Genomic DNA, 24,524 nt, shown 5'->3' with positions numbered 1-24,524 from the left:
CAGCCTCGGGCAACTGTATGCGTGGAGTTTGCGCATTCTTCCAGTTTCCTCCCACAATTCAAAGATGTGCAGATTAGGTGAATTGGCCATGCTAAATTGCCCATAGTGTTAGGTGCATTAGTCAGAAGGAAGTGGGTCTGGGTGAGTTACTCTTTGGAGGGTCAGTGTGGATGTTTGAGCCACACTGTAGGGAATCAAATCTAATCTAATGTAAGAACACTATCCGTGTTCCACTTCCACCCAAGAGTTTCTCTGTACCTGGCAGGAACTGGAGCATTAATTGGAACAAAACCAATATGTGCCACAGTCCTCAGGAATTCACCCTGTTTCTCCTCAGGGTTCCTGCCTTTCTCTGAGGTTTGTGATTTCTTCTCGTCCTCCCACTCATGATACACCAATTCAAAACTTGAGACTAGTACCTTTCTTACTCATTGACTCGAAAATCAGATAACACTGTGGGTTTTGATGGCCCTTTGCTGCTGTTCTACAGCAACCAGCAGCTTTCCTTCTCCATCTGTTTACAAGCTATTTCCGCACCAGACACAAACTGCTTGTTTTATCTGACAAATCAAAGCTGAAACAAGAAGAATATCTCCATGTGTACTATTTCTATAACAACTTGGCGCATCTGCAATTTCCCAGATAGAGCGCAAACAGATTATCTCCAACTCACAAACATTTCCTTTGCTCTGTGAAACCGTATGAACAAGTTAATCCTTTCATGAAGATAAATAGTTCACATCTCCTCTCCACCAAAAACACAAATGGCCATCCATTGTTAATATCCAACGTCGAGCACTGGCTTTATTTAACAAGCGCAGCTGCCCTCAACTTTGAATGACAATAACTTCAGGTCTGTTCAATTGAGGCATTCCAGAAGCCAATGGATGATTATTTGGATAGAAATAGTGCTCAAGGCTATGGGGAAAGTACAAAAAATTGGTATTAGTTAATGGTGGCTGGTTGGGGATCCAATCCAACCACAATGAACCAAATGGCTTCCTTCTGCACCATAACAATTCCATGGTTCCATTTACGAACTTCTCACAGGTGTTTTCCATTCATCCCATATAGAACACTTAAATTACCAAACTAAAAGTTATTCTCCTAAAACATATCACCATTCGTAAATCATTATCATCTCAATTGACTCCTAGAATCATAGAGATGTACAGCATGGAAACAGACCCTTCGGTCCAACTCATCCATGCTGACCAGAGATCCTAACCTAATCTAGTCTCATTTGCCAGCAGTTGGCCCACATCCCTCTGAACCCATCCTATTCATATACCTATCCAGATGCATTTTAAATGTTGTAATTATATCAGCTTCTATCACTTCCTCTGGCAGCTCATTCCATACACACACCACCCTCTGCATGAAAAGGTTGACCCTTAGGTCCCTTTTAAATTTTTCCTCTCTCACCCTAAATCTATGCCCTCTCATTCTGGACACCCCCAACCCAGGAAAAGGCCTTGTCTATTTACCCTTTCCATGCCCCTCATGATCTTATAAACCTCTAAAAGGCCACTCCTCAGCCTCCAATACTCCAGGGAAAACAGCCCCAGCCTATTCAGTTTCGCCCTCCAGCTCAAATCCTCCAGCACTGGCAACATCTTTGTAAATCTTTTCTGAACCTTTTCAAGTTTCACAACATCCTTCCGATAGGATGAACGATACTTTTCAACAACAAAATATTACTGATTGAATAAAATTGAGAGGGTAGATTTTCTGGATGTAGGTTTGCTCGCTGAGCTGGAAGGTTCATTTTCAGATGTATTGTCACCATACTAGGTAACATCTTCAGTGAGCCTCTGGACGAAGCACTGCTGATGATTGCTCCTTTCTATTTATATGCTTGGGTTTCTTTGGGTTGGCGATGTCATTTCATGTGGTGATGTCATTTCCTATGGTGATGTCATTTCCTGTTCTTTTTCTCAGGGGGTGGTAAATTGGGTCCAAGTCAATGTATTTGCTGATAGACCATGCTTCTAGGAATTCTCGTGTGTGTCTCTTTTTGGCTTGTCCTAGGATGGATGTGTTGTCCCAGTCGAAGTGGTGTTCTTCCTCATCTGTATGTAAGGATACAAGTGAGAGTGGGTCATGTCGTTTTGTGGCTGCACATCTTTAGACTTTGGAAAGAAACCCCAGAGTACAAGGCAGAGACCCATGCAGACACAGGGAGAATGTGCGTACTCCACACAGAGAGTCACTTGAGGCTGGAATCGAACCTGGGTCCCTTGCACTGTGAGGCATCACTGTGCCACTGAAAGGTTTTGAGCACTTACATTTTGGAGATCAGGGACTTTGAATGGAGTCAGCAAAGTAAAGGTCCGACTTACTTGAAACAAACACATTGGGTCTTCCAATAATATATCCTAGTTTCATCTGTGGACCCTCCACAGTGGGGTCTGTAAGTCAGAACATCTAACTCTGGATGTCCCTGAACTGACGTGCCTGCTAAGTGCAACTTAAAGGAATGAAGTGTAGATTCAAGGATGCTCTCCTCCTGCCTCACTAGAATCGCAGCACTTATGCCTGCAGCAGATTCAGACCTAGTTGTGAGAGGGCTTGGGGCTGGATTCCTGATATAACAAAGTCTCTGCTACCTTTTTCCACTGCCCTGCATCTGGAGGTTGGCAGGAATGGCAGAAGTGAACCAATTTATCACAACAGTGGCAAAGGGCAGGCGTAAACCTATTCAATGTGCCCTATGTACCTCTCCTGACCTGTAACACTGCACGTATCTACATCGCACTAGAAAGGAAAGGTGTAAAGAAACACACGTCATTGTTGGGAATTAACAAAGCTCTTTGAGGCCGTAACTCCATCTATCCAGCAGTAAGTGGGTGAGTGAGGGAGGGAGGAAAATATCCAGGCAACCTATCCACTGGAACTTCAAGGCGAGCATGTCATTTTCATTTCGATGTCAGGGTTTGAACTGAAATATGCTAGCAGTTTGGTAAGATCAGTTGGAATGGGTATTGTGTTATAACAGAATTGACTATACATTCTGCGATAATGTGGTGCTGGAAAAGCACAGCAGGTCAGGCAGCATCTGAGAAGCAGGAAAATTGACGTTTTAGACGTAAGTCTTTTTTAGCTTCAGCGTGAGCTGCCACGGTTTTCCTGCTCCACAATTGTTGTTGTGAAGAGCACTGGCAAGCTGAAGCAGGCTTCCTGGTGAGGTTTGTGTATTTCCATTGCAGAAAATGGGGGATAAGGAATGCCATAAAGATAGATTATCTTTCCCTGCCTCAGATTTGCCACTCCTTTCTACAGTGAGACCCTTCTGTGCCCCAGACCAATATCAGGACTTGGTCACTTCCCACTGAGCATTGGTGGTTTCTTAATAAAGCACACTGCTATGGATCTGATCAAACCCCCTCGAAGCATGTTAAGGAGATAGCGTAGACCCTAACTTTTCCTTATTTTAAAGACAAGTGCCAAGCATTGCATTCCAGATGCAATTCAATTGATCAAACTACAGTTTTGAGGCAAAATTCACTTTATTCATACACTATGGTTAAAATGCAAACGATTATTTAACTACTAAACATAACTATTTCAATATAGTAACATGCCATAAACACAGCCTTGGCAAAGGCAAAGTCAGTGAAATAAATTGTTTTGTGTGCAATTCTCACAGCAGGCAGAGAACCCAAGCTTTTAGCTGTAACAAAGAGAAAGAGAGATGAAGCAGCTTTCACAACCCCAGCAGCTAAACTAACAATCCTGGTTCAGGGAGAGCTTGAACCCAGCTGCTTTTATTGTTCCAACTTTAAAAAATTCCCAAAGCCTCACAAGCTGTTTATGTTCCTGGGGTCAGGCAGCCTGCTCAAACCTCTACCTCAATCTCGCTTCATATAATAACAAGTAAGACAAAATGCATCTCTTAAAGTCATAGTATCATCGCAAGACTTGGCACTTTATGGTAATATTTATGTGTAGGTTTTGCAGTGTACTTAAAACCGTCTGTGATCTGTGCAGTTGTGTCTTTCCATGGATCTATAGCCTCCATCTACGTGCTAAGCAGCCAGATATTGATTACTGCTGGTTATCCTGCGAGTTGGTTCATCATCTTATTAGTGCAATGACTTCTTTATGCACCTTTGTCAGTGCCAGGGACTCCTGTGTTCGGCATACTGAGCTGTGACTGATTTCAGAATCACCCCAGGAAGTCACTTTTGCAATTCTGGCGCCAGTACGTGTGAGACATCAACATTAAAAAAAAGCTCAGGATAATTGTAGATGTTATTGAACCCATCCAACTTATTCCTCCTTATAAGAGGATCCCCCAGAATCCAACTGCACCTTAAGCTTCTATTTTCTCTTTGGTTCCATCACATTATTATGTAGATATTTCCAAAACTTTGTCCTGTTTTGAGTAAGACCATTTCACTAACAAATCTTAAAATTTTACTTGCCACTCGTTTAATTTTCAGTGAAATTTACCCTAAACTGAATTTCCAAGTGCGAGTTACATCCAGTGTAACCAGAGTTCTGTAAAATCACTTCTCTGAAAAAAAACAATTGTTGTGAAAGTTAACTCCTCTCATAAATGGCCAATTGATCAAAACAATGAGTTTCAACCAAGTTATATGTGTTTGCAACCCTCTGATGTGAGTTTACAATTTTTTAATCAATGCACACAGACTCTCACAGGCAGGTTTTAAAAGTATTAACATAGCTCAGCTAAATTAATTTACGAAGAAACTGACAAGATGCACACTGAGCCAGTAAATGGTTCAGTGTAGTATTTTAAAGTAGTTTTCAATTATGAGAAATCAGGTTACTTACAAATAGTGACAAAATGCTTATAGTTCTGTTTTAATGCGCAGTTCATTAATGCAAATTCACTGTAACACAATTGACGAATTGGGGACACTGTTTCTATAACGTGATTCCGGCCCCATTAGTTTAAGTGGTGCTGCTCCTGCATGATTTTTTTATGATACGGAGTTGCATGAGAGTGGAACTACTGTGTTATAACAGCATTAACTATACATTCTGCGATAATGTGGTGTTGGAAAAGCGCAGCAGATCAGGCAGCATCTGAGAAGCAGGAAAATTGACGTTTTGGACATAAGTCTTTCATCAGCCCATCCTGATGAAGGGCTTATGTCCGAAATGTTGATTCTCCTGCTCCTCGGATGCTGCCTGACCTGCTGTGCTTTTCAAGCACCACACTCTCGACTCTGATCCCCAACATCTGCAGTCCTCACTTTCTCCTCTTTGAACAGAGTCTTGGATTAAAATTTCACTTTGGAATTGCATTACTTTTTAAACTGCACTTACTATTGTGCAGACACCCTTTCCCGCATATTCTAGGGAATGGTAATAACTATTGGCAGGGAATTCAGCAATGGGAATGCCATTGAATGAAAAGAGCAATGGATAAACTCTCTTGGCACTTGTGTGGTGTATATGTTACTTGCCATTTGTCAGCCCAAATCTGAATACTGTCCAGGTCTTGCTGCATTTGGTCATGGTCTGCTTCAGTATCTGAGGAGTCACAAATGGTGCTGAACAGTGTGCAATCATAAACGGACACCCCCACTTCTGACCATTTGATCGTAGGAAGGTCATTATTGAAGCAGATGAAGGTAGTAGGGTCCACTATATCGTGAGGACATTAGTGAACCACATGCATGGTAATTCTAAGAATCACCATTATTAATCCTTGCCCTCTCTTCCAGATTTATTCATTGAATTTAAATTCTACCCATATCCTCAGAGTATTAGTCGGGACTCTGAACTGAGTTGTGCAATGGTGTTAGCATCACACACTCCAGCTCCAGGTTAGATTGGCTAGGCATAGCGAATCTCTTAAACCTTTGATCGGCAGCACTTAGGCATATCTCACTGAGTGCTGCACAATACTTCCTCACAGTGCTCACTCCCTAAATTTCAAACCACTGATTTCTGGGCTGTAACTGATGATCAAGGATGTTTTGGTTTCTGTTGCAGTCTATTAGTTTCTGCACCATCGTTTCAAGGCAGTGTAGAATACAATTAAGAGTACATTAGCAGGCAACTCCAATCCACAATAGGCTTTGGAAGTAATGAACTGCAAAATTGTGGTTCTCAGTGTGATAGAACAGAAATGCTGATGTTAATTGCAGTGCAAATCAGGGGAAGATAGCATGAATTCTGTTCCTACCACCTGGTGCTCATCTCCCTCCCACCTCATCAGAAGAAGTGACTTCAACTATTTTTATGGCAATGAAGGTGAGTATCTTTTCTCAAAAGGCTGCAGGAGTGATGCTGTTTTCAAGCTCCCTGAGGTAGCACTGCGGAACTGGAACTGAAGACTGTTTTCATTCTGTAAAGTTAAATGTTGTTGGCAGAGCTTAAATTAATATCATTTAGCAAAATTAATAGCACTTTCCTACATAGGTAGAGCATAAATACTTCAGATGTGAGGATTTGGACAAGCTTTGGACTGGGGTGCATGAAGTTAAAAATCACACAACGCCAGGTTATGATCCAACAGATTTATTTGGAAGCACTAGCTTTTGGTGCGCCACTCCGCTCTGAAAACTAGTGCTTCCAAATAAACCTATCGGACTATAACCTGGTGTTGTGTGACTTTTTAACTCAGGGGTGAGGAGACCTCCTTGGGACATGGAACTCTGAGAATACGAACATCACAATATCTGATATAGGTCGGCCATTAGCCCCTTGAGTCTGCTCCACCATTCAGTAAGATCATGGCTGATCTGTTTGTGTTTCGTATTCCTCATTACCACCTATCCCTGACTTCCCTGCCTAACAAGAATCCATCCACCTTGTTCCTTGGCCAAAGTCTCTGTCTCAAGCTTACTGCAATGCTCCAGTGAAGCTCAGTGCAACCTCGAAGCACAGCACCCCATTTTCTGCTAAGGAACTCTACAGTCTTCTGGACCCAATATCAAATTTACCAATCTTAAGGCTTGAGGCACCTTCTCAGATGTCTTTATCCGAACTCCCATGCACTAGGCCTTGTTATCACATTGTCTGCTATGACACATAACTCATTGTTAGACACTGATGGTACTCATTGGTAGCTGTTCATTCTTCTAGGCTGATTGTTATCCTCTCCTTTGTCTGTCTAACTGTCCTTCTCTCTTCTTTGGGTTCTATCTCCATCAATCATTTATTCCTTGCACCCAATCTATCTTCTGCATAACAAAAAAAAATTTTTTCCTAGCTACTATCAGTGCTGAGCAAGGGTCATCAGACCCAAAACGTTTGTCTGCTTTCTCTCCACAGCTGCTGCCAGACCTGCCGAGACTTCGCAGCAATTTCTGTTTTTGTTTCTGATTTTCATCATCCGCACTTCTTTTGGATTCTTAAGAATCCATCAACCTCTGTTTTTTAATGAGTTCAATGATCCAACCTCCACTGCGTTCAGAGGCAGAGTGTTCCAAAGTCGCAAAGTCCTCTAAGAGGAAAACAATTCTTGGTCTCCATCCCGAAAGGGTGAGCCCTAATCTTAACACAGAGAACACTATTACAAGAGACTACATCCTTTCCACGTCCACCTTGTTGAGACCATTCAAGATCTTATAGACCTCTTACTCTCCTAAACTCCAGTAGAAACAAGCCCAGTCTATCCACCCATGTTCATAAGATAACCCACTTATTCCAGGTATTAATCCAGCAAACCTGTCTGAACCAGCTCCAATGCATTGATATTAAGAAGGAGACAATATTGAAGATGTGGACGCATTAATGTTCTGTATAACTGAAGCATAATGTCCTTTCTTTTATGATCAATATCTCTTGTACTCAAAAATAAATAATTATGTGCTGTGCCTGATTTCTGCTTTTCTACCAGAACACCTAATTCCTTCTGCACCTCAGAATTTTGCAACTAACCTCTGTTTATGTGACACACTGCATTTTCATACCTCCTGTCAAAGTGAACAACTTCAAGTTTTCCCTACATTATACTGTATCTGTCATATTTTTGCCCACTCATTCACCAAAAAATATTTTCTACCTAATAAAGACCAGCTGAGCTTCTCCAGCATTCTTTTTTCACATTACTTACCTACCTTGGTGTCATCTATGAATTTAGTTACCATGCCTTTGTCCCCCTCAATTAAGTCATTGATTAAACTGGAAAAGTTGAGGGCAGATCACAGACCCCTATGGGGCTCTACATGTCACATCATAGTCTCTGTTTTCTGTCTGCTAAACTTATACCCATGTTAATATGTCAGTCCTTATGTCATGAACTTTACTTTTCTGGAATAACCTTTGACGTGGCACCTTATCAATTGCCTTTAGTACATACACAGGCTCCCCTTTGTCTACAGCACATGTTATTCCTTTAAGGAACTCTAATAAATTGCTTAAACATAAATCCCTTTTAATGAAACCATGCTGTCTCTTGCCAATTACCTTGAGTATTTCAAAGTTTGCAATAATAGTTGCTTTGAAGATTGAGTCCAACATCTTTCGTAAATCTGATATCAATCTAACTAACCTGTAGTTTTGAGTTCTCTGCCGGCTTCCATTCTCTAAAAAAGGGCATAGACGTACTATTTTGCAATCAGATGGAAATTTTCCTGAATCTAGGGAATTTTGGATAATTAACACTAATGCATCTCCTATGACCAGGTCAGAACTCACACAATGGGCTCTCACCCAAAACATCAACTCTCCTGCTCCTTGGACACTGCCTGACCTGCTGTGCTTTTCCAGTGCCACACTTTTTGACACAGAAGTCACAGAGGTTATTGTCCAACAGGTTTATTTGAAATCACAAGATTTCAGAATGCTACTCCTTCATCAGGGGAAGGGAAGAGCAGCATACAGACATAGAATTTAAGGGCAGAGAGATCAAAAGATCATACAAATGGTGCGAGTGGAATATTGGTAGGTTGAATAATAAGTCAGTGCAGATGTTCAAGAGTGTTGAAGGATGTGAGTAAAGTAACCATAAAATTGGCATCAACCATGACCTTGAGTTCATGCCATGCTACAGGTGACCCCACCATACTTTTCTGTATTTGTAACATCTTCCTTACTGGCCTGTTTTGAAACCATCACCTTGATAACTTGCTCTGATCTCTCTATCTTAATTAATTTGTAGAGCTTTGGATTACTCATTACTTTAGTTAGACTCTCAGCATGCGACTCTCATACCTGCCATGTTATTCCAGTCATTTAATTTGTCTCCAGCACAACCTTATTTTAAATTTTTTTAGTAATTATGTTTCTGCCTCAATTAATTAGATCACAGGTCATTCCTTCATTTGCTATTCAGCTGTTGACACTTTACTCACACCATCTGACACTCTATTTACTAGCCTTTATTTACTACCCTTACATCCCACTACTTAGCTTAAAATCTTTTCTAATTCCCTAGTCATGTAGTTGACATGAACATTGTGCCCCATCTCAGTTCTGATACAATCTTTCTCAATATTATAGCTCTCATTTTCCCAGTTCTGGTGTCTACGGTCAACTAACTAGAATCCATTTCTCCCAAACACATTCTTGAATCACGTATTTGTCTCTCTGATTTTATCTATAGATTACACTACTTTGTGTGGAATCAGGCCTTCGGCCCAACAAGTCCACACTGACTCTTCGAAGAGCAACCCACCCAGACCAATTCCCCTCCATTTACCTCTTCACCTAACACTATGGGGCAATTTAGCATGGCCAATTCACCTAACATGCACATTTTTGGACCGTGGGAGGAAACTGGAGCACTTGGAGGAAACCCACGCAGACACGGGGAGAATGTGCAAACTCCACGCAGTGTCGCCTGAGGCAGGAATTGAACCCGGGTCTCTGGCATTGTGAGGCAGCAGTGCTAACCACTGTGCCACCGTGTATGTAATAATCCCAAAGTTATGACTTATGAGGTTCTGCTTTTATATTTAATGTGGAGCTCTTCATACTCTCTATGTTGAACTTCTTTCTTAGTTCTACATGTGTCATTGATACCTACATGATACATGGCCACTGGATGTTTCTCTCCCACTGCCTGTTCCTTTTCAGCCTTGAGCAGATATCACAAACCATGAGACTAGGCAGGCCAAGCCACTGTCTGAACACTTGCTCTTTGATGCAGAGAACAGTATCAATTCTTCTCATCATGCTCTCCCCTACTCTCACATTCTTGGTTGCCACTCCCACCAACTTGAAGAGCTTCCTGTATATGGTGCCATGTTTGAACATAAACCCTTCACCACATTTCCCCCCAGTCCCCAATCCGCTTTTATCTAAAAAAAGCCGAGCGAGCCTCAACCCTATCGGTCAATTGCAGAAGCAGATACTGCTGCACTCCCATGATGAGCCTTACTCACAGTCTCAATCTCCTGTTCCTGACCACTGATTAAATCAGAAGATCTTAGCCCAAGCAGTGACCCTTGGTATCACATGCTGCAGCCTTGACACATCACCTGTCCTGTAATCCTTAATGTGTTCCAGTTATTTAATTATATCATTCAATTACTTCAGTTACCTTTTATCTATTTTATGAATTTTCCCATTAATTTATTGATCTTTTTAAATGACCTGTTCAGTCTTGTTATGACAAACCTCTGCAGCTAGTGTGACTTGAACCTAGGCTTTCTGACCCAGATGTAAGGGCACTGCTACTGAGCCCTTAACCCTAACCCAGCTCATTTTCTTCAAAATTATCCTGTCCACACATGTTATGACTGCCCCTGGAGCAGATGGTAGTTGAATCCAGGCCTCCTGGTTCAGAGATAGGGACATTACCATTGTGGCAGAAGAGCATTCCTGCTAATTTGTTTAGTGTGTTAAAACTTTGCAACAGAAAAGATCTTAAGAACCAATTTCAATCAGCCCGATGACTATCTTTGCCCACCATCTCACCTGCTTTTCTCAGTGACACTGACTAGGAGTCCTCACCTTGTCCACTCATCCAAGCTGACATTCCAATGAAATTTTACAGCATTGTTGTAGTTGCAGTCTCTCAGATGCATTTTTTCAAGCTAGAACAGGTTCCCCTTTTGGGATCTGAGAGGATCTTAAGACTCTAGTTTGTAGAAAATCAGGGAAGTTGTCTCTAGTCCTCTGGCCAATACTTAGCCCTTTCCTAAAATAGGTTATTTGCTCATTGTGACATAGCTATTTTTGGGACAGTGCTGTGTAAAAATTGGATTCCATGTTTTCTACATTTTAATAACAATAGTACTTTAAAAGGGAACTGGTTAACTTAATTAACTAGACAGCTTGTATATGAAGTCAAGATTAGAGTGGTGCTGGAAAAGCACAGCATGTCAGGCAGCATCCAAGGAGCGGGAAAATCGACGTTTTGAGATGAAGGGCTTTTGCCTGAAACATCGATTTTCCTGCTCCTCGGATGCTGCCTGACCTGCCGTGCTTTTCCAGCACCACTCTAATCTTGACTCTGATCTCCAGCATCTGCAGTCCTCATTTTTGGCTAGCATATGAATCAGATCGTTGATAAACATTTACCTTTATGCAGATCAATTTCAGATTTCAGAATGTTCCTCTGTGTCAAACCAAGTATAATATGAGGCCGCCTTGTTTAGAGGAGTTTCCATTTACACTGAATGTGCAATTGTACAGCTTGGGATCAATTCCTGATCTGGCTTAGGTAGAATTGGGACTGTTCCTGAGAGTACAAAGTAAAGGAAAACCAGCATTTACCAAAACTGCCAGGAAAATGGCTCAGGATGACTCATCAGTGGACGATAACCGAAGCAGACCAGAGTACACATGAATGACAGAATATTTCAAAAGCATGATGTTCAAGGCATCCTGAATTCTGATACAGTGTGGTGCTGGAAAAAGCACAGCAGGTCAGGCAGCATCTAAGGAGCAGGAGCGCTGGCCTTTAAGGGCAGGATGAAAGAAGGTTGTGCTTTATCTAGCACTATATTTAATCAACTCTGATTCTCCAGCCTCTGCAGTCCTTACTTTATTCTACCTGCATCCTGAATTTTGAAAAACACTGGATGAATTCAATTATTTTATTGTGTCTGTAAGTGATATCAATACAGGACAATGGCTTTAGTTATAGTTTGGGGCATGTTAAACTGTATGCCAGCAGTTTGCAGTAAAGACAGCAGCAATTGCAAAATGTCTCTCATGCTTCTGTTTAGCAACTTTGCAGGACCTTTAGGCTCTGAATTCAAATGGCAGCACATGCACTAACTAATCCATGGTATGTCAGACAAACACAAGCTCAACATGCTGAACTCATGACAGTCCAGTGCCATAAATACCAGCTGTCAAAAAGGAAAGTCAATGTTGCCACAAGCAAGAAGGCTAGGTTCAGTGAACAGTGTGAACAACCATCAGTGGATCAATCTGATATTTTCACCACAGAGCTATATCTACAACCCACTGAGAAGAAAAATCAATTTAAGAGGCTTAGTAATTTTTTGAGATGTGCAGAATTGTCTGATGATGGTCCAATTTCTTCTGTGCAGAAACTTGGCAGTGAGTGAATCTGACAAGAATAAACCTAAATGCATTTACCCAATTGATGGACAGATGATCACAAGAAGAGATGAACTTTAAATATTATTTTGAAATCAGACCTATTCCAATTTACTAATTACTACTGAATGCCCTTTTACTTCACTAACACAGAGAATCTCTGTACATGAAGGCCAATGGAACTGCCCATACATCCACATCCCAGTGAAATATGGGTGCCATTACAGATGAAATGCAAAACTGAACTCGAGGACTTTGGGCTTCTCAGTTGGAAATAATGCCATGATCGATCTATCGAAAGGGAGAACTTGTTTAGTAGATCAACACTTTGTCCCGGAACATGCCATCATGTTGGATCTGGTATAATCTGATGCCACCTTGTTTAGATGGGTTTTCATTTGCTGGTATATATAAGTGCACAATGAATAAGTCTCATCAATAAGTGTCTATCACCTTGAGCTCAAGAAAGTACCTGAATTATAGCAGTATTTGAAGGAATCGAGATTCAACATTTTCTTTGAGATGCAGCCCCTGCACTACAAAGTGCTAACTAATGAAGGGTGAATGGTTTCCATTTTATTTTCTGTGCTATCCACAGGCCAATAATAACCCTTTAAGGATTAGTTTTATGAATTTGATATAATGTTGTAGCATTCATATTTTTTGCAAGGTATTGCTATTTGTAGGAAAATCAAACGGTTACTAATATTTCTCATTACCCTTTTCAGTGTATTTTTTTAAGATCAGACTGAAAGTTACTGAGCCATATGCAGTGAGATAGATTTCATGCTCTCCATGATTGTTTTGCTCCATGTATTGTAGTATAAGGTGTTAATAGCTATTATGCTAATTGATTGAGCCAATTGTCAGTGATGTCAGATCACCTATAATTTGGACGTAAGAAAGGTTCTGATGAAGTCCTGCATCAGGCTACCATGTAAATCTTATCAATAGTCAATTAATGGTCACTCAGTTGGATCAGCATGGTTTCCAGCTCTCTTCAATCGAAGGCTCTCAGAGCCCCGTGTGATAATAATGCAAGTAAGGACATTATGCTATTTTCCTCACCTTCTAAATTTCAGGTAGTTTGGCAGTAATGGAAGGGGGAGGAGGAATAGTGAAGAGCACAGTAGCAGGAAGAAAGAATGAAGGTTGCTCGGAGGGCCATGTCACATTGTCTCCAGTCGATCAGTGGCAAATATGAGGAAAGACTGGTGCCGTTGAACTCATTAACTGTGACACTCAATGCAGGTAGAATAATTGTATATCATTAATCATTCTCAGTTTCTGAGTCTTGCTTATCATTAGCTTGTTCCACACCAGCAGTGATGCTGATGAAATTACTTTCATGTCTGCCTTTTGTTTCACTGAAATCTCTCTTTGAGTAACAAATGAAAACAAGAGACACAGAGTCAATTCTACGAATGTGGAAAAAATATCAGTATTCGTTTGATGGGTCCAGCCAAATGATTAGCTTTTCTGATTTGTAATCCAGAATGGTCCAGTTGTCCCTGGATCAAACTGACACACAATGCATTACTGGTGAGTGTAAGCAAAATAGAGTTCCAAACCTGCTCCATATCTCACCAAACTGAGCTGGCACTATTGAGGCAGCTGTTTGAACGAGACATTAAACCAAAATTTCATTTACCCTCCTGCATGTATGCAGAGGTCCTTGTGTGCTATTTGAAGATGAGAAGGAGGATGCTTCCTGAGTGGGGGTGAGGGGTCATGTATAATGTGAACACTTCAGTCAGCATTCCATGAGAAAAAAGATTATCTGGTCATTATCTTGTTACTATTTATGGAATGTTGCTGAACATAAATGGGCCTCAAAGAGTGCATCACTGACTAAAAAGTGCTGCAGATCATCCAGAGAAGGTAAAAGGTGCTTTATAAATGTAAGTCCTTCCTCCCTTCTCTCCTCTTGTCCAGGAGGATATATGTATATGTATGCACACACATCTACCTGTTTATGTGGGAATCTGAAAACAGGGACATTTTTCACTGGAGTGTAGGATGTTGAGAAGTGACATAATAGAAATTTATAAAATCACAAGGGGTATAAATAGGGTTAATAGTAGTTTACTTTTCCCTAAAATGGAGGATTTCAAGAGTAGGGGATACATTTTTAAGGTGAGAGGAGAGAGAATTAAAAAAGACACGAGGGGCAAATTTGTTATGCAGTTGGTGGTTTGCATGTAGAATGAACTTTCAGAGGAAGTGTTGGATGCAGGTACAGTTACAACATTTAAAAGACCTTTGGATAATTACATGAAGAGGAAAGGTTTGGAGGGATTTGGGCCAGGAGCAGTTTACTTTGGGGTTATGTTTGACAAGGACATTTATATAAATGATTTGGATGTGAGCACAAGAGGTATAGTTAGTAAGTTAGCAGATGACACCAAAATTGGAGGTGTAGTGGACAGCGAGGAAGGTTACCTCAGATTATCATGGAATCTTGACCAGATGGGCTAATGGGCTGAGAAGTGGCAGATGGAGTTTAATTTAGATAAATGTGAGGTGTTGCATTTTGGAAAAGTAAGTTTTAGCAGGACTTATACATTTCATGGTAAGGTCCTAGGGAGTGTTGCTGAACAAAAGAGACCTTGGAGTGCAGGTTCATAGCTCCTTGAAAGTGAAGTAGCAGGTAGATTGGATAGTGAAGAAAGCATTTGGTATGCTTTCCTTTATTGGTCAGAGTATTGAGTACAGGAGTTGGGAGGTTATGTTGCAGCTGTACTGGATATTGATTAAGCTACTTTTCGAATATTGCGCGCCAGTTTGGTCTTCTTCCTATCGGAAGGATATTGTGAAACTTGAAAGGGCCCAGAAAAGATTTGCAAGGATGTTGCCAGGGTTGGAGAATTTGAGCTATAGGGAGAGGTTGAATAGGGTGGGGCTGTTTTCCCTGGAGCGTCAGATGCTGAGGGATGACCTTATAAAGGTTTATAAAATCATGAGGGGCAAGGATAGGATAAATAGACAAAGTCTTTTCCCTGGGTTGGGGGAGTCCAGAAATAGAGGGCATAGATTTAGAGTGAGAGGGGAAAGATATAAAAGAGACCCAAGATGCAACGTTTTCATGCAGAGGGTGGTACTTGTGTGGAATGAGCTGCCAGAGGAAGTGGTGGAGGCTGGTACAATTGCCACATTTAAAAGGCATCTGGATGGGTATATGAATAGAAAAGGTTTGGAAGGATTTGAGCCTGGTGCTGGTAGGAGGGATTAGATTGGGTCGGGATATCTAGTTGGCATGGACGAATTGGACTGAAGAGTCTGTTTCGGTACTGTATGCCTCTATGACTTTCAGTTAAATTCACAATGATGTCTACCTGAGGATTTTAAAGAATAAATAAATTTGTCACTCTTACCTGGATCACCATTCTTTGCAAAGCCTGAGTTCAGTTGGCTGTTTATTCCTTCCTGCCATCTCATTCCAGCTTGTATTTCTAGTAAAGATCACCAGTTCTGGACTGTTCATGGAGATTGACAGTTTTTTTCCAGTCTAAGAAATTGTTAAATATTCTTAGAACAGGGAAAACTACGTGTCTCTTTTCAGAGCCCAATCAATAATGTTACATTGAGGTGATTAATTCAACATTAATCAGCATTGTTTCTTTGAATTTCAGTCAGATATCAGAGTCTGCCCAATTGAACCCTGAAGTCCTCTGTGCTTTTTTTTCCATGATGTTTTCAGCCTTTGATTCAGTCCAAACCCCCAGCTGAGAAAAAACAACTTGAAACTGGGCCAAGCTTACACTTGCACCATACTATTGATTATGATTCAGGTATTAAAATCATTGATCAAACATAGAACTGTTGGTAAAACTTTGTGATTCGAGGAATGACACCCAGGAAACATATGTACACCAAAGGAGTCATGTTCCTGAACTGCTGGAGGCTTTTGAATCTTTTTAATTGACATTAAACAGCATCATTAGATATTGTCACTGTATCTGCAAACAACTTGATATTATGCATTGAAACAAGTCTAGCTGTGTGTATTCATGCAAGCGAAACAAAGTTAATACTATTCGGCAATGTGTGTAATTAATTACAGAATATATTTGTCATGCATTTTTAAAATTTTGCATTTTGACCTTTTCCATGTTCCACAAAGAGGATCAACACAGGCTGGGGTGGAGTCTACCCACCTGTGAGTCTGCCAAATTGTCTATCTTCTGGGAGATGAACAGAAGGTTGAAACACTCAGCAATGATGAAAGAAACACACAAGTATTATCTCGTTGCTCCTAGTTGCCTGAACATTTACTATTAAACAAAGATTTTGCTGATTAACAGAGCACTTTTTGCTACCTTTTGAAAAGATTGAGGGTATTAAAGCTGAGGAGTGACAAATAGTACAACTGGAAACTGATGCACTAGTGGCTTTTAAAAATGCACTTTTGCCGTATAATGTTGGGACAAAAACTTTCCCATCCATTTAAACAGATTCCATTATGAACATGTTTGAACCTTGGAGAATACCAACTCATACCTGTTCAGAGATCTTCCCTCTGGCCAAAAAAGACACTGATTCTTTTAATCTGGAATACTGAGCCTAAAAACATATCAACAGTCAATGTGGTTTGGGCAAAATCATGGCACAATCTTCTTTTGGCGCGAGCCATTACTGGAAGAGCATTAACATTGAAAAGGTGCATTCTAAATTCTAAAATTTTCCAAGTCTTATTGGTTACAGTGTATTCTATTTTGGTTTGCTCTTTTCAAAAGTCCATGTCAATGAAATGGGTGGAGCCACCTTATATCTAATGATTACTGTTCAAAAATATAAAATGAAAAGCTTGTCAAGAGGAATCTTTCCATTCATTGAACCCTCAATAGGGGAATGATCAATAATATTCAGGTGCCTGTCAGTGCTGCAACTTTTAATGTTAACACAGGATGTCGTTATATGGAGATTTTTGAAAATTAAAATAACCCGCAACACACTTCTGCAGAACTAAAGAAACCAATGCTATATTAAGAAAAAAGGTTTCAAAGAAAATATGAGCTTAGACACAGAAAGAGAAATGTAAACAGAATTAAAACAAAACAGAAATCTAATCACAGTGAGGGAATGGATGGAAAGCAGAGACAGCCATCCGATGATGATGATGATGATGATGAAATGAAGTCAGACAATGTTGTAAGATACATGTTATCCCATGGCAATTTTTTATTTTGCAGAGACAGTCATCCTATGTTACTCGTTTGGCTGACAGGGACATTGATAACTGCATGAAGCTCTGGAAGTAAGCACGGTGTTTTTTTAAAAAAAAATGGCATTTATCCCAGCATGGAGTCAGGCTGTCTGCCCATTATCATCCAGAATGAATGCACCTCAGTCTAATCTGAATGAAAGACTCAGGACTACAAGTTTATCACTTTATTGGCATACCTTATTGACTTTCTGATAATGTTCCAAAAAGCCTGCTGGGTGAGTGGGAGAATGTACAGTTGGGAACAATTTGTGAGATCAATAATACACGAGGCTGATCAATTTGGAAATTACCTTCTACATTTAGCTAGAGACAGCAAGTTAAAATTATAGTAACTTCCAGCTGCAATGTATGTAAAAAATAATGAACAGAACAACAATTCAAGTTACACCAGATTCCAAAGCTTTTCGAAAGCAAGATCCTTCTTTCCTTTACTGAAGAATAAACTCAAACGTTTCACTTGTTTTGATTTTATTTTGCAATACTGGTTAATCTATGAGGCAAACTGTTGTTTTTCATCGGTATGTTTGTGTGATTAAGATCCAATGGAGTTTAGGAAATCTCACCATGTGATTGCTACAATTTATTTGAAAAATCATTTTTGTTGCCAATTCTGAGCAGATTAGAATAGTCCATGTAATGAATGAAACTTTGGAAGTGGAGCTATTATTAGTTCCAAGAGTTTGGATTTTTTTAAATTTAAGGGTATATCTGAAGAACAACAACAAAATATGAACAGCAAAGAAATGATTAGCAAAGGAAGACAATCATTGAAGGAATGTACCATCTTCTGAGAAGGAGGTAAGCTTGTCGTAAAAGTTTTCAGTTCAGCTATGAGCTCTGACTTTGCCTGCACTCACAGCTGAGAAAGCAATTGGGTTGAATTTTGCAATAGGAACTGTTCATTGTAAAGTCAGAGATCGGAGCACATATGTTTCCAAGTTTCATTAGCATCGCATATTAAAGGGCTGTGTTCAGTCATTAAATGGAAAGTTGTGGATATGGAAGGCCAGTCGACTAATTGTTTAGAATGACGTAGTGGACCATTTACAATTGAAAAGTTGGAGAAGCACCAAAAGCAGGTGGCCATCTATGGAATTCTCCAATAAAAGCAAGGTGCAGACCGGATGTGAGTGTTCATCAAATGAATCAGTCCAGTCATTTGTATTTGTCTATAAATAATGATTAGGTTATAATATGTAGTCATTGTTTTTGTGCTATCTTTTGGTTGAAGATCTCTGCTGCCTTTAGTTACAGCCAAATTAGTACAGAGTAATCTGTAGACACAACTTTTTGTCTAGGATGTTACCATGCAGGACGGCAGTGGCTTCTGAATGATGGCATCCACATTCTTGACTCTACTGCACGTTAAACTTCTTAAGATATCACTCTTAAGGTAATAGTAAATAATATTAGGAGGTATCAGGAGGAAGGTGAATCATTAATTATACTTTTACTAGTAGACATTATTTTTGATGACTATGAATTATGTCCAGACTTAAATTCAGAGCTCCAAAACTGTTTGGCTGATAACATTACAAACACATATACAACATTTGCCTTTTATGACACATCATGTCATTCCAATGGTGTATGGCACAGTTACCTTTAAAGTAGGGATGGAAGGTAAATTAATGTTCAAGTTTGCTGCAGACATTAGTACTCTTTGCTGTTGGAGAGTTTCATTGTGGGACCAGTTACCTTGGATGTTGAAGTTTGGGTTCATCTCACAAGAAGCATAAGGAAACATAAAATGGTGGACTAGTGCGAGATAAGGGTGATGTGGTTTTTTTCTGACTGGCCTCTGGTTGCTGGGCTTATTCATTTTTGAAAAAGTACATAATATCTGCAATTCTCTAGTCATCAGCATCAACCTGTATCAAAGGAGATTTGGAATATTGTGAACAGCATCTCTGCAATTTCCACTCTCACTTCCCTCAACATTTCAGGATACATCTAATCCTGTCTTGATGACTTAAGAACTTTGCCTGCAGCCAACTTTTAAAATATTTCTTCTCTTGTCAATTTTTAGCACATCCTGTGCCTTAATCACTCTTTCCCTCACTTTGGCAACATCTGCCTCAGATGCAAAATGGGGTGCTGGAAAATCTCTATTCCTGATGAAGGGCTTTTGCCCGAAACGTCGATCTTCCTGCTCCTTGCATGCTGACTGAACTGCTGTGCTTTCCAGCACCACTCTAATCTAGAGTCTGGTTTCCAGCATCTGTAGTCCTCACTTTTGCCTCAGATGCAAAAGGTTTATTTCATACCTCAACCATGTTCTCTGCCTCTAAATATAGGTGACTCCACTCCTGCCTTTATCACCCTTTTACAAGTAGTTCAAAGGCTAATGTGTGTTCCAGCAGCATGATTTGCTGAGGAATTAAGGAACGGTATTTTCGAGAACGCTTGCCTTTATTCACAGTAGCATGATTCCAGCAATGATTGTTTCGCATGCTTCATTCTGCGCATGCACTGATGTCAGTTGCTGCCAGAGTAGCTTTCTTTGAGAGGTACTGTACAGAGAGCAGCCTTCTGTGAGAGGTACTGTACAGAGAGCAGCTTTCTGTGAGAGGTATTGCACAGAGAGCAGCTTTCTGAGATATACATTGAGCAGCTTCCAATGGAAGGTACACTACTCCTAGATTATCCCTTTCCTTGAAAGAGTGGAAAGACATAGTGACAAGAATATTAGCAAGAAGTATCTTGGTAATAAAATTGGAGGTGGTGAATGCCAAGGAAAAGCTACAGCACTCGAGGGGAAACTAGATATTATAAAGTGTTTTGAGCATACGGAGAGATTATGAGATATAGCTCGCTTAATAGGAATGAGGGAATCTACCTACACCATGATGACCGTCTGTCCTTGCATTGACAATATTTTTTAAATGTACTGTATTAAATTTACTTTTGTTTAATTGATAAATATTATTTATACTTTCATTCAGGCTGTACTGTACTTTGTGTTAGACTTTTGGGTGATTTTTGAGTGATTTTTTTTGCTGGTCCCACTTCTCCCGTCGGCCCCATTATTTATGTAATGCGATTTTCCATGAAGCAAGTTTTCACTCTAACACAACTGCAGTATTATAGGAGAATAACTGGTATGTTTTATTTGCCTATAAAAGACTTACAGATTCCTTTAATGTTAGCTTCCAATCTCTCTTCATGCTTTCTTTTTGGTTTTGGTTTTCAAACTGATTTCCAAACTTGCAGGCATTGACAAATTATTATTTTCTGTACCTTTGTCATCCAGGTAATATTTACTCACTTATGGTAGGAAACATAGTGGCCAGGCCTATATAATTGCAGCAGCGGCCAATGCATAAGTTTTCTGGAAGTGTATCCCCATTAAGTTGAAGTGCAGAAGGGATTGACGTGCTTTTCTTGACCAGCAGCAGTAGGATGTCAATTAGATTCAACATTTAGTCAACTTTGACTTCAGTACCACCTGTACCCACTGCAATTTAGTGGTGGCTAAGAAAGTAAGTGGATACCGTAACTCAGTGCTTAATCAAGTGATCCAACAAAGGGAAGGGATCACACTGATAACTACTCCCCTGCCCTTGCCTCAGATCCTCACCACATTCTGTGGTCCACAACCTTCTTCTTTAAACTCCATCTTACCCTCATTAACCTTTGACATGAGGTCCTGAGGAACCCTGGGCCTTTAGTGGGTGATTTGCCAGGATCTGTCACCACCTGCTGATGGTAGTGACAAGTGATGGAGAGCTTCCAGGTCTCAGCAGCTGAGACCTCCAGCACCAGGTGCACAACTTCCAGGGATGGTCATACTGACCTACAAAGCACTTCATACAGCCAACTCTCCAATGAAACTGATACCGGATCCCCTGGAAAACATCACTATCAGGCTGACAAAATACAACTCCCAGAGAATAATTTTGCTGGTGAACAGAAATTAAACTTTTCATTTTGCATCATCAGAAACTTACGTTTTGAACAGGTTATGACTAGGTTTGTGTTAGGTTAAAAATAAATTTCACTTTCCTGATGAAGGGCTTTTGCCCAAAACGTCGATTTTCCTGCTCTTCGGATGTTACCTGACTTGTTGTGCTTTTCCATCACCACATTCTCAACTTTAATCTCCAGAATCTGCAGTACTCACTTTTACCTACAAATATATTTAGTCAAGTGTTGAATTCAGTAACAGTTTTGTGATTTGATATTTGATCAGTATCTAGATAAGGGGAGGTGACAACTTAGTAGTATTGTTGCAAGATCATTAATCCAATATTCTGGGGATGGGTTTGAATCACACCATGGAAGATGGTGGAATTTAAATTCAATAAATATCTGAAATTAAGTGTTGAATGATGACCATGAATCCACTGACAATCATCAGGAAAAACCCATCTACTTCACTAATGTTCTTGAGGGAAGGAAACTGCCACCCTTACCTGGTCTGGCATCCATGTGACTCCAGATCCACAGAAATGTAACTGACTCTTAACTAACTGTCTTCTGAGCAGTTAGGGATGGGTAATAAATGCTAGCTGAGTCAGTCACGCCCTCATCCCATGAATGAATAAAGAAAAACAAATGCTTACTATGTATTCCTATATTTCTAGCTAGCATTCTCCTATAATCCAACTACTTTCTTCTTATTGAGTTTTTTCATTCTTTGCTCAATTTATTCAATTTTCTGATCAGCTAGACATCTTTATGGAATTACATAACTTTTCTTTAAAATTGATACTGCCTTCAACATTTCTAATTAAGCATGGATTGTCATTCCTCAATTTGGGATTTTTCTTTCTTATTAGAGTGTATCAGCCCTGTGTTTTCTGATATTTCCAGCATAATATGTGGAGTAAAATCCCCCATGATCATTTCCATACCTTTGCACCACGCTCTCACTCTTCCCTCTTCTATATTCTGTTCTGTCATGTGGTTACTGCAAAGGAGCCTATAATCCAAACACACAAGTCATTATAAGTTTATAATTTCTCATCTCTATTCTAACCACTTCTACATCCTGGATTCCTCACCTTAGGTCATCCCCTTTGTTATGCCAACGTCATCATTACTTAACACAGCCACTCTGCCACCTTTTTCCTGGCTTCCTGTGCTTCCAGGTTATCTGTGACTTTTTGTATTCAATACCTATATCTATGTCATCCTGCAGCCATGTTACTGGAATGGCAATCAGATTTTAATAATTTATTTCTATTTGTGCTGCCAATTTATCTGTTCTGAATGTTAACATGCAATCAGATACAAAGCATTTAATTCTGTCCTATCATTATTTTTGTAGCATTTAGCTTTATCTGCTAATTTCCTCGTAGATTAGCATTCTCTCCATTCTTGTCTGTTCATTATTGCCCATATTAATGCCTCTCTCTCTCTCTCTCTCTCTCTCTCTTGCCTTGTCTTCATCATTGATTCATCACAGTTGATAAAGTAAAGTGCTGGAAAAAAACACAGCCGGCCAAGCAGCATTCGAGGAGGAAGATCGTCATCATTTTGGGCATAACCCTTCTTCAGAAAGAGTGGGTTTTGCCTGAGACATCGACTGTCTTGCTCTTCGGATTATGCCTGACCTGCTGTGCATTTTCCAGTGCCATGCTTTATCAACTTTGACTCTCCAGCATCTGCAGTCCTCAGTTTTTCCTCATTAATTCATCACATCATAGAATTACAGAATCCCTATAGTATGGAAGCAGGCCATTCGGCCTATCGAGTCCATACTGAACCTTCAAAGAACATCCCACCCAGAACCACCCTCCTACGTTTTCTCTTCAACCCTGCATTTCCCATGGCTAGTCCACATAGCCTGCTCAACACTGACACAATGGCCAATTTGGCATTGCCATTCCACCTAATCTGCACGTCTTTGGACTTTGGAAGGAAACCAGAGGAAACCCATACAATCATAGGGAGAATGTGCAAACTCTACACAGACAGTCACCTGAGGCTGGAATCGAACCCTGGTCCCTGATGCTGTGAGGCTGCAGTTATAACCACTGAGCCCTCCATGCCACACCTTCTCAATTTGGTTCCCTCACCCTATCATTAAATTTAAAACCCTCCCTACTTGCTTAGTTATGCCGCTCGCTGAAGCACTTACTCCAGCATGGTTCATGTGTACACCAACACAAAGTTACAGACCCCACTTTCCCCAGTACTGATGCCAATGCCTCATGAGGCCCACATCTACCATAAGGAGAAAGTGAGGTCTGCAGATGCTGGAGATCAGAGCTGAAAATGTGTTGCTGGAAAAGTGCAGCAGGTCAGGCAGCATCCAAGGAACAGGAGATTCCGCGTTTCGGGCATAAGCCCTTCTTCAGGAATTCCTGGGCTTATGCCCGAAACGTCGAATCTCCTGTTCCTTGAATTCTGCCTGACCTGCTGCGCTTTTCCAGCAACACATTTTCAGCCCACATCTACCATACTTGTCTTTGAGCCACGCATTAATACCTGTAATCTTTGTTGCTCTATGCTAATTTGTATGTGGCTCAGGTAATCATCCAGAGCTTTGTTTCTGGTGGTATTTACATTTGGCCTGATGTTTGCATTTGGTTTAGGTTTAGGGTTAATCTTACCTACAAGCTAAAGTAGTTTTAGATTAAATAATCAGTTTCATTTCGCGTTTATTTTTGATCCAGGAGATTATCTAATGGTATTCAATACTCAAGAAGGATAAGCAAACCTTCAACACTTAGTTGTTGGTGGCCATGACACTGAATATCTTTAAAAAATAGATTTCTAGACACTAAAGATGGGAAGGGTATGGAGACAGCAAGGGAATATGACACTGAGATAGAGGATCAGCCGTAATGGTATTGAATGGTGCAACAGTTTGATGGATGAAATGGCCGATGTTTACTTTTATTTTAGT

Source organism: Hemiscyllium ocellatum, chromosome 23 (assembly GCF_020745735.1).
Source record: "Hemiscyllium ocellatum isolate sHemOce1 chromosome 23, sHemOce1.pat.X.cur, whole genome shotgun sequence".
Lineage (NCBI taxonomy): Eukaryota > Metazoa > Chordata > Chondrichthyes > Orectolobiformes > Hemiscylliidae > Hemiscyllium > Hemiscyllium ocellatum.
Note: the sequence above shows the minus strand (reverse complement) of the source record.